Source organism: Carcharodon carcharias, chromosome 30, assembly GCF_017639515.1.
Source record: "Carcharodon carcharias isolate sCarCar2 chromosome 30, sCarCar2.pri, whole genome shotgun sequence".
NCBI classification, from domain to species: Eukaryota; Metazoa; Chordata; class Chondrichthyes; order Lamniformes; family Lamnidae; genus Carcharodon; species Carcharodon carcharias.
In genome coordinates, this window is record NC_054496.1 from 35856116 (window position 1) to 35867658 (window position 11543).

Sequence of the window (11543 nt, forward strand, 5' to 3'; positions counted from 1 at the left end):
AGGGTGGAGTGGAAAGGATGTTTCCTCTTGTGGGAGAATCTTGTATTCGGGGCCACTGTTTAAGACAGAGGTGAGGGGAAATTCTTTTCTCTCAGAGGGTCGTGAGACTTTGGAATTCTCTTCCTCAACATTCGATGGAAGCAGAATCATTGAATGTTTTTAATTATTGATAAGTAAGTGGGTGAAAGGTTATCGAGGGTAGGGGGTAATGTGGAAATGAGGTTACGATCAGATCAGCCAGGAGCTTATTGAGCGGTGAAGTGGGCTTGAAGGGCTGAGGGGCCGACTCCTGTTGCTAATCCATATGTTCATATGTTTTTGTGAGTAACATGAAGAGGTTTTCACCCTCAAAGGTATTCAGAAGGCAAGAGAGAGAGAGAGAGGTGGGGGGAAGTTTCCCGTCTCCAGAAAAACCTGAACAAAAACAAAAATACCTAGAAAAACACAGCAGGTCTGGCAGCATTTGCAGAGAGGGACACAGTTAACGTTTCGAGTCCGAATGACCCTTCAACAGAACTTCTCTGTTGAAGGGTCATTCGGACTTGAAACGTTAACTGTGCCCCTCTCTACAGATGCTGCCAGAACTGCTGAGTTTTTCCAGGTATTTTTGTTTTTGTTTTGGATTCCCAGCATCCGCAGTTTTTTTGCTTTTATCCAGAAAAACCTGCTCTGGGCAGTCGATGGGGCTCGATGTCAAGGAGGAACTGCAAGAGGTGAAGAAACAACAGGCCTCGCTCTTTGCCTCGGAGGCCTCTCAAGATGATCTTCCGGTCCAGATTCCGCTCCGTGGAGCAGGATGAGACGTGCTCACGTTTCTTCTTCCAAAAGGTACACAGAGAGCTCTGTGATCAGTAGCCTGAAGGAAGAAGACAGCTCAGTAAAGTCATCACAGTCCGACATTTTGAGGATCAGCAAATCTTTTTATGTCGGATTATATGATGTGATGCCCACAGACAGTACGGAGTCCCAGTCCTTCCTGTCCTCCATTACAAAGGGCTTTGATGACAGTACATGGGAGAGTCTGGACAAACAGGGTGGATGTGCTCTCCAAAATGGGATTTAGGGAGGGAATCTGCAACACGCAGGAGTATCACCCCCTCTGCACTTTGCCCTCGAGGTGGCTGTGGTGGGGACAAGACCATTGTTCACCTCCTTGTAGATTGTGCCTTTGCAAAGAAGGTCTGGAAAGAGATGCAGTGGTTTCTGTCAAGGTTCATCCCGAGCAGCTCTATGATACAGGACTCTGTGCTCTACAGGCTGTTCCCAGGGACACACACTGAGACAGACATCAACTACAACTGGAAGATCATTAACTGACTTGATGGCACATTCCAAGGTCCAGGACTACGTGTTGAGGGTCGCACTAAAGCTTGGGGCAGCCGCCGCAGAGGGGAAAGGTCACTGTGTAAGACCTTTCTGCCATAGGGCACTGAAGGGCAGGGAACTGCTTAGACCCCTTGGGGTGTACAGCTCAAAATGAATGTCTGCACTGAATACTCATTGTATTATAATTGTATTGAAGCATGTCAGAGCACAACATGATGTATGTTGATAAATCCAATACCTTTATAAAAACAAAAAAACTGCGAATGCTGGAAATCCAAAACAAAAACAGAATTACCTGGAAAAACTCAGCAGGTCTGGCAGCATCGGCGGAGAAGAAAAGAGTTGACGTTTCGAGTCCTCGTGACCCTTCGACAGAACTTGAGTTCGAGTCCAAGAAAGTTGAAATATAAGCTGGTTTAAGGTGTGTGTGTGGGGGGCGGAGAGATAGAGAGAGAGAGAAAGGTGGGGGGGGGGGGTGTGGTTGTAGGGACAAACAAGCAGTGATAGAAGCAGATCATCAAAAGATGTCAACGACAATAGTACAATAGAACACATAGGTGTTAAAGTTGGTGATATTATCTAAACGAATATGCTAATTAAGAATGGATGGTAGGGCACTCAAGGTATAGCTCTAGTAGGGGTGTTTTTTTTATAATGGAAATAGGTGGGAAAAGGAAAATCTTTATAATTTATTGGAAAAAAAAGGAAGGGGGAAACAGAAAGGGGGTGGGGATGGGGGAGGGAGCTCACGACCTAAAGTTGTTGAATTCAGTATTCAGTCCGGAAGGCTGTAAAGTGCCTAGTCGGAAGATGAGGTGTTGTTCCTCCAGTTTGCGTTGGGCTTCAATGGAACAATGCAGCAAGCCAAGGACAGACATGTGGGCAAGAGAGCAGGGTGGAGTGTTAAAATGGCAAGCGACAGGGAGGTTTGGGTCATTCTTGCGGAAAGACCGCAGGTGTTCTGCAAAGCGGTCGCCCAGTTTACGTTTGGTCTCGCCAATGTAGAGGAGACCACATTGGGAGCAACGAATGCAGTAGACTAAGTTGGGGGAAATGCAAGTGAAATGCTGCTTCACTTGAAAGGAGTGTTTGGGTCCTTGGACGGTGAGGAGAGAGGAAGTGAAGGGGCAGGTGTTGCATCTTTTGCGTGGGCATGGGGTGGTGCCATAGGAGGGGGTTGAGGAGTAGGGGGTGATGGAGGAGTGGACCAGGGTGTCCCGGAGGGAGCGATCCCTACGGAATGCCGATAAGGGGGGTGAAGGGAAGATGTGTTTGGTGGTGGCATCATGCTGGAGTTGGCGGAAATGGCGGAGGATGATCCTTTGAATGCGGAGGCTGGTGGGGTGATAAGTGAGGACAAGGGGGACCCTATCATGTTTCTGGGAGGGAGGAGAAGGCGTGAGGGCGGATGCGCGGGAGATGGGCCGGACACGGTTGAGGGCCCTGTCAATGACCGTGGGTGGAAAACCTCGGTTAAGGAAGAAGGAGGACATGTCAGAGGAACTGTTTTTGAAGGTAGCATCATCGGAACAGATGCGACGGAGGCGAAGGAACTGAGAGAATGGGATGGAGTCCTTACAGGAAGCGGGGTGTGAGGAGCTGTAGTCGAGATAGCTGTGGGAGTCGGTGGGTTTGTAATGGATATTGGTGGACAGTCTACCACCAGAGATTGAGACAGAGAGGTCAAGGAAGGGAAGGGAAGTGTCAGAGATGGACCACGTGAAAATGATGGAGGGGCGGAAATTGGAAGCAAAATTAATAAATTTTTCCAAGTCCCGACGAGAGCATGAAGCGGCATCCAATACCTTTGATTGTTTGGAGTGACTAGATTGAAATGATTGTATTGAAGCACCTTGTGATCCATGTGTACAAGTTGAATTTGATTGTACTTTTGTGAGGGTGATTTTGAAATGTTTGTAATATTCTTTCAGATATTTTATGAATAAAGCATATTTTTCAAAAAAAATCTGTTATCAGTTCAATGTCTGATACGTCCGATATCTGAGGGCCCATATGTTAAATTGATTTTTGGGGCAGGCAGATGGAACAGGATCTTGCTTTGTCCACTCCACACATCGACCTGGTATTGCAGCATCTTCAGGAATGGTGCAGTTTTGCCCTCTGCAGGGTGAAAGGGAAACTGAAAAGAAGAAAAAGTCATTCAGAGCATTGTCCTGCTTTCCATCATTGATCTGGTTGAAGTGAACTTGTGCTGAGTGGCAGGACAGGCTCATTGATGCTAGACTGAGTGATGCCCCCTGTTGGACTTAGGTGTAACTGCAGGGCTGCTGCTGGTATGCACTTGTGCTGCTTGTCAGGGTGGAGCCCAGGACTGGACGATGCCCCCTGTTGGGTTTTGGTGTAACTGCAGGGCTGCTGCTGGTATGCACTTGTGCTGCATGTCAGGGTGGAGTCCGGGACTGGACGATGCCCCCTGTTGGGTTTTGAGGCTGTTGCAGGCACTGCATCAGGGAGGCAGCATCAAGCATCAAACGTCCTGATGCTCAATACTGGCTGTCGGGTCTTCAGCCCGTGTTCGGCCACACGCAGCAAAACGGACAGTGAAACCGGAGGCCGAGGAAGACGGGACGGGCGCATGGGTTTCTGGGTTATCGCTTCTCGGCCTTTTGGCTAAGATCAATTGTAGTGAAGATATGGCTAAAACCAAAGGAGCCCCAAATCACGGGTTCCGTAACACCGTTTGGGTGATGGTGAAGGAAAGTGAAGGAGCAGCACCCATGGATCGTGCCTTCTTCATCAAGTGGATCCTTTTGGAGTCGTGTGGATTTAAAGCTGCGGAGATCTACTCCCTGTAGGATTTCCCCAGCACTGGATATTTCGACGTGATCTTCAGGAATGTTTCTGCCTGCGTCAAGTTCCTGAAGGTGTTTGAGGAGAAGAGACACCAGCCGGAGATGAGGATCCTGACGGTGGAGCCGCTCTTTGCTCTGCCGTTGCAACAGGACCGTGTGGTGACGGTGGATCTCTACAACCCCTACATCCCTGTCACCGACGTGCTCACCTTCCTCGCCAGGTACGTCGACAAGGTTGGCAGCTGCACCGAGGTTAGAGATGCCTTTGGGATTTGGACATGCAAATGCCAGGTTAAGGTCACGCTCAAGACCGACGGTAATGGAGCCATCTTCCACCCTCCTTCCAGCTTTGCTGTCGGGGGAAGCCGTGGTTACCTTGTCTACGCTGGGCAACCCAAAATTGTCGCTCATGCGGCAAGTCTGGTCATGTGGCGGCCAACTGCGCCGCCCTCTGCAAGAACTGCAAACAGGAAGGGCACCAGACAAAGGACTGCAAACAGACTAAGTGCTGCAACTTGTGTGGCGAGGCAGCTCACCTCTACAGGACCTGCCTCAAACGCTGCCTCACTTATGCACAGGCAGCCAAAGCCAACGAGGGGGAAGTAGAAGAAATGCTTCATGTCACTACTACCAAGGACACTTGCAACACTTCAAACACCATGGCCTCCACTGAGAACAATGGAACAAAGGAGGACAGGGAGAGAGACAAGGTGGAGGAAAAGATTGAGGCAGCAGACAGCCAATCAACTGCACTGCCCCCTAAACCACCCACTCCTCAAGAGAGCGAATCAATGGAGGAAGCACTGGAAAATCAGCAGGGGGAGTGGCAGCTGGTGAAGAGAGCCAAAAGGAAGAAGGGGGCTAAGAAGGGACCAAGCCACTTCCCAGACAAGTGACAAGAGGCGTCTCCCATCCAACATGGATGTCAAGGGCAACTGCTCTTCGGACAAAGATGTGCCAGGGTGGCACCTACAGAAGAAGCGGCAAAGCTCTAGGGAGTTGGAGGACGAGACACCCGAGCTCCAGAATATTGGAGACATTGAGGAGACCAGCGAAGCCCAACTTTGCCCACAACCGGAAGAGGCCAGCACACCCCAGTCCAGGAATCTGGGAGCAGTGAGGTGCTCAGCGCAGCCCAGCTCCGGGAAGCCGGGAGCAGCAACGCCCCAGAGGGGGAGAGGATTGGAGAAGCTTCTCCAACAAAGGACATTTCAAATCCTGTTATCTGCACGAACACCCAGATGCCACCTGAGCGGGACATCTCCAATGGGAAGGTTCAGGACAGTTTCCTCAGCCCATCCAAAGTGAGGCAATTGGGTATGAAGGAGCAGACCTTTGGTCTGGGACTCTCAGATACAACAGATTTCGTAAGAGACTAAATGCTTTAAAATGGGTGTAAAGATTGTATCCATAAATGTGCGTCGCATTAAATCTACTACGTGATGTGTTGTGACCTTGAACTACCTTGTCAAAGCTGACATGTTGTTTCTGCAGGAGTGTGCGATTCCGCACCTCAGCTCCTACAGGCAATCATCAAGATGGTGGTCCCACAGGCCATCGATCTGGTCGGTAGGAAACGACTCTCGTTCCTCCAGCCTGGGTATTCCGCTGCGGGGAGGCAACTTCACTGTCTCCGAGGTTAAGAAGGTGATGGGCGGGCATCTCCTTGTAGCAGACGTAATGTACAAGAATGCTCCACTCCGGTTAATTAACGTGTACGCCCCGACACAAAAGGCCAAGCGGCTGGCGGTTTTTCAGCAGCTCCCACTGCTGCTGGTGATCTCCAGGCCGGTCATTCTGGGCGGCAACTTCAACTGCATCATCGATGCAGCTGGACGATCTGGCAGGGCCGATAGCAGATTGGATGCTACGTCCAGATCCCTGATGGAAACAGTAAAGGATGGCAAGCTGCACGACGTCTTCAGCAACCCTGCAGACGGAGCACAACGTTGATACACCTGGTCACGGCCAAACGGGTCCATCTGTTCCAGGATAGACTTCCTGTTTGCGTCCTGTGCATTCGCAGTCAGATGCATTGAAGTCAAGCCGGTGTTCTTCTCTGACCACTGCCTCCTACTGGCTGACTGCCACTAAGAGGAAGACCAAAGGGTGGGCAGGGCGGTATGGAAGCTAAACGTGCAACTGCTGACCCCAGAGACCATTGAGGAGATCAAGAGAGATTACAAAGGTTGGAGAACCATGAAACCCCTCTTTGAGTCCATGACACACTGGTGGGAAGTGATCAAGGGAAACATCGAGGTTTTTCATGTTCAAAGGCATCCAGAAAGCTAGAAAGCAACAGAGGGAAACGTCCCAACTACAGAAAAACATGCAGAATCTGCTCTGGCTTCTTACCCGAGATTTCATTTCCTCTCCGGGACCCTGGTTCCTGTTGGACTGCAGGCCTGGAGTTTCAAAAAGAAAATCCTGGGGTTAAAGTAGCCCGGCCTTGCAATCTAAAACTTACATGTTAGCCTCCGGTGTGTGAGGAATAGGAGCCCCACAAGAGGAAATGAAAAGTCCTAATGTGAAGCTGCCTAAAATCTTGTTATAATTCAGGGATAATGCGTGTATTTTGGGCTGTGCGATCATTCTGACGGTTAAACGGGATTCCTGGAGGTCATTTTACTGAGGGTTTAGATTTCTATCTGCCTTTCTGCAGTTTTCTTTCTGTTTATTTCTTCGCTTTGCGCTATTTAAGTCTTCAAGGAATAATCACAGGTGAACTGATGGACCCACAGCAGGGGAAGTGAGCTGCAGAAGGGGCAGGGAAAGACTTTACACATGGGGAGAGGGGGCAGGAGTCACAGAGGGGGCTGGTCAAGGGGGAGATTATACAGAAGGGGTGGGAGGCTGCTGTTCGTTTCGGAGAGGGGTAATTAGAATGAAGATGGGGACAGGGTGCTTGTTCATGTTTGAAATAGTGAGGGGTCGCTGCTACATGTTCTAAATGGTGAATGCATATGAGTTAATAGCTGACTGATATGAGTTTGTATTTATACAGAAGTTCAGAGAGATAGGGGGTGGAGCGGAGCTGGGAGTGCCGGGGACTGTTGCGATGGAGGATTGGGTGTTACATGGGGGTTTGAGAGAGATTTTTGAGTGGGCAAATGCAGGGTTAAAAATGGTACGAGTAATTTGGCGGCCACAAAACAAATGGTCGGGCGAAAATGATGCGGAGACGGAATAATTAATTTCCGGCTGATAATGACGGGGAGGAAAAGAATGGGGGTTGGATAATATTTGTGAGGAGGAAAGAAAAAAAAATAAATAACCATTTCTTTTTTTCAGAAAAGGTTGCTGAAAGGAAATAGAAGACAAAATGAAAGATATGATGAAGTCCATTTTTTGAATTGTGAATCAGGGGACAGCGCGAACGCAGTCCCCCACTACCACAAATTTTGCAGTCGAGTATCCCGCATTTGGGGACATCGCAGGCGTCAGCACACCCGAAGTGCAATGGGCTAGCCTCGTCCTGAGAGAACCTTTTTTTTTTTGCAAAAATATACTTTATTCATAAATCTTCAAAAACATTTCGAACCATTTCAAAATCACCATTACAAAAATACAATCAGGTTCAACTTTTACAACATGAATCACAAGGTGTATCAGTACAAACAATGAATATTACAATCATTGGCAGACATTCATTTTAAGCGTACAGCCTGAGGGGCTCTAAACAGTTCCCAGCCCCTCAGTGCACTATGGCAGAAAGGTCTTAGGCAGCGACTCTTCCCCATTGCGCATTTGTGGCGGCTGCCCCAAGCTTTAGTGTGTCCCTCAGCATGTAGTCCTGGACCTTGGAATGTGCCAGTCTGCAACACTCGGTCGGGGACAACTCTTTGTGCTGGAAAACCAACAAGTTTCGGGCAGACCAAAAAGCGTCTTTCACCGAGTTGATGATCCTCCAGCTGCAGTTGATGTTTGTCTCGGTGTGTGTCCCTGGGAACAGCCCGTAGAGCACAGATTCCTCAGTCACAGAACTGCTCGGGATGAAGCTCGACAGAAACCACTGCATCTCTCTCCAGACCTTCTTCGCAAAGACACAATCTACAAGGAGGTGAACAACGGTCTCTTCCCCACCACAGCCACCTCGAGGGCAACGTGCAGAGGGGGTGAGACTCCTGGCATGTAGGAAGGATCTTACAGGGAGGGCCTTTCTCACCACCAGCCAAGCTACGTCTTGGTGCTTGTTGGAAAGTTCTGGCGATGAGGCATTCTGCCAAATGACTTTGTCAGTCTGCTCAGGGAACCATCCCACGGGATCCACCCTCTCCTTTTCCCTCAGGGCCTTTAAGACGTTATGTGCCGACCACTGCCTGATGGACTTGTGGTCAAAGGTGTTTCTCTGCATAAATCTTCCGAGGGACAGGTGGTACGGCACGGTCCAACTACTTGGAGCGTTCCGCGGCAGCGTGGCCAGACCCAACCTTCGTAACACTGGGGACAGGTAGAACCTCAGCATGTAGTGACACTTGGTGTTTGCATACTGAGGGTCTACGCACCGCTTGATACAGCCGCACACAAAGGTGGCCATCAGTATGAGGGCGATGTTGGGCACGTTTTATCCCCCTTTATCTAGAGGCTTGTACATCGTGTCCCTGCGGACACAATCCATTTTTGACCTCCAGATAAAGCGGAAGATGGCTCGGGTGATCGCCACCACACAGGAGTGTGGAATGGGCCAGACCTGCGCCACATGTACAGCAACAGCAAGAGTGCCTCACACCTGACCAGGTTCTTACCAGCAATGGAGAGGGAGCGTCGCTCCCACATGCCCAGTTTCCTTTACACCATAGACACTCGCTCCTTCCAGTTTCTAACGTGTGCCCTGGTCCCTCCGAACCATATCCCCAGCACCTTCAGGCCGTCAGCCCTGACAGTGAAGGGGGCAAAGGATCGGTCAGCCCAGTTCCCAAAGAACATGGCGTCGTTCTTCCCACGATTTACCTTGGCTCCCGAGGGTGAAGTGGGGAAGTTAATAATCACACAGTCAAATAGGAAACTAGGCTCGTCAATGGACTCACTGGAAAAAGGCTAACTGAGAATGATGGAAGCAACTCTATAACGTACAAGAAACCTGGAGAGTTTGCCTCAGACGAAGGCATTTTAGTCAACACATCTTACATCATGGATGATGCTTCCAATGAGGCTTTCTCGTGTGGTGTTTGAGTCACAGCTTAAATCAAAATTATGTCCCTTGTGACAGCAAATGTCTCCTAGGGACCGTGGCATTTACCTTTGTAAACAACGGCATGGTCTCCAATAAATATAGAAGTACGAGCGTGGGGGTCACTTCTCCGAACCTCAGGTGCCCATGTCTCACATCAAGTCCAGTTCAACCATCGCCCCTGCGCTCACTGACCTACCTTGGCTCCTGGCTTGTGCAGCACCGAGATTTTAACATGCCCATCCTTGTCTTTGAATTCCTCCATGGTGTCACTCCTCTCTACCTGTGCAATTTCCGTCATCTCACTCCCCACCGAGGTTACTGTGCTCCTCCAGTTCTGGCCTCTTGAGCATTGCTATTTAAAAAGTCCTTGTCTTTTATTCATTGCTTCAAGCAGCTCTAGAAGGGCATCTGTACGTCCTTTCTGAAATATAGTGCTCATAATTGAACACAATCCTCCAGGTGGGATCTAACCAGTGAATCTTTAGCATCATTTCCTTGCCTTTGAACTGTTCCTTTATTAACAAAAAGGTCCAGCATCGCTGGTGCTTTAAGTCGCCCCGCTTAATGTTGTTTTGTTTTAAAGTAGTTCATTCTTTAGGGGCCTGTTTCTTAAATTAACATCCAAATTTCTGTTTTTACGTTGTCGCCTTGTGCGTCAGCTCGTTGTTTAACATTGGTCTCATGTCTCATGTCGGGTCCCATGAAAGTGAGGTGCCCGTCTGCAATCGAGGGAAATTCGGCTATTTTTAAGAATACTTTGACGCAATGTCCTGAAGAAAGAATGTCCAAACTAAGAGGTTTCTTTATTTTGCATGAAAAATGTTGAAGCCTGGGCAGCTCTTTCCTGTGAAAAATGGCCCATTTCTTCACTTCTGCAAGTGAATTTCAATTTTGGAGCCTCAGGATTGCCTGCTGTGGGTAAGGCACAGAAAGCATCTTAGAGTCTGTGAGAGAGAGAGAGAGAGATGTTTGCCATTGTACACGGGCAAAATTGCTTTCCTTGCCTCAGGGCTTGTTTTGGTAAAAAATACAGGTTGCAGTACATGCCCTTCAGGAGGCCAGCTCAGTGAGATTTCCCCAACTTGGTCCCAGTTTTACCTATTTGACCGTAGCCAGAAAAATCATTTCCGTTCCACCGCCCCCCCTCCACCGCCCCCCTCCGTACATGCGGATTCTCTTCACCCCCTGTACATGCAGTTTTTCTTCCCACCCCTGTACGTGGTTTCTCTTCTCCACTGCACATGGAGTTTCCTTTCCCACTCCTGTACATGCCGTTTCTCTTCCCACCCCTGTGCATGTCGCTTCCACATGTATATTGATTGAGATCACCCTGCTCTACCTTCTCTACCAAATCTCACTACACCTCCACCTCCTCTGTATTGCCAGGCTCCTCATCTGATATCCACTCTTAAATTTGCTGTAATATGGTTAGAGGTATCTTAAAACAGCAGCATTCCACCTCACTCCCTATTGGGGAGGGAGAGAATGCCTGTGAGCAGATCCTGGATACACGATGGGGCCAGTACTAAAATGCAAAGAGACTGGACAGCACACACACACACACACACACATACACCAAATATAGTCACACTGCGCCCAGACACATTCTGCTTGGGATGAACCGCGACAAAAACCACAGCAACTCTCTGCAGACCTTCTTTGCAAAGGCGCATTCCACAAGGAGGTGAACAACGGTCTCGCCCCCACCACAGCCACTCGAGGGCAACGTGCAGAGAGGGTGAGACTCCAGGAAGGATCATACGGGGAGAGCATTTCTCACCACCAGCCAAGCTACGTCTTGGTGCTTGTTGGAAAGTTCTGGCGACGAGGCATTCTGCCAAATGACTTTTGACAGTCTGCTCGGGGAACCATCCCACAGGATCCACCCTCTCCTTTTCCCACAAGGTAGCCACGGCTTCCCCCGAAAGCGAAGCTGGAAGGAGGGTGGAAGATGGCTGCCTTACCGTCGGTCTTGAGAGTGACCTTAACCTGGCGTTTGCACGTCCAAACCCCGAAGGCGTCTCTAACCTCGGTGCAGCTCCCAACCTTGTCGACGTACCTGACGAGGAAGGTGAGCACGTCGGCGACAGGCAAGTTAGGGGTTGTAGAGATCCACCATCACCACATGGTCCCATTGCAATGGCAGAACAAAGAGCGGCTCCACCATCAGGATCTTCATCTCTGGCTGGTGTCTCTTCTCCTCGAACACCTTCAGGAACTTGACGCAAGCT

General features: G+C 49.5%; 2 pseudogenes; one reads left to right on the forward strand and one right to left on the reverse strand.

Annotated features, from left to right (window-relative positions):
- The first annotated feature begins 3275 nt into the window (after window positions 1-3275).
- LOC121271450 lies at window positions 3276-3443 on the forward strand (annotated as a pseudogene).
- A 4057-nt stretch (window positions 3444-7500) lies between these two features.
- Window positions 7501-7646, reverse strand: LOC121271461 (annotated as a pseudogene).
- Window positions 7647-11543: the final 3897 nt, after the last annotated feature.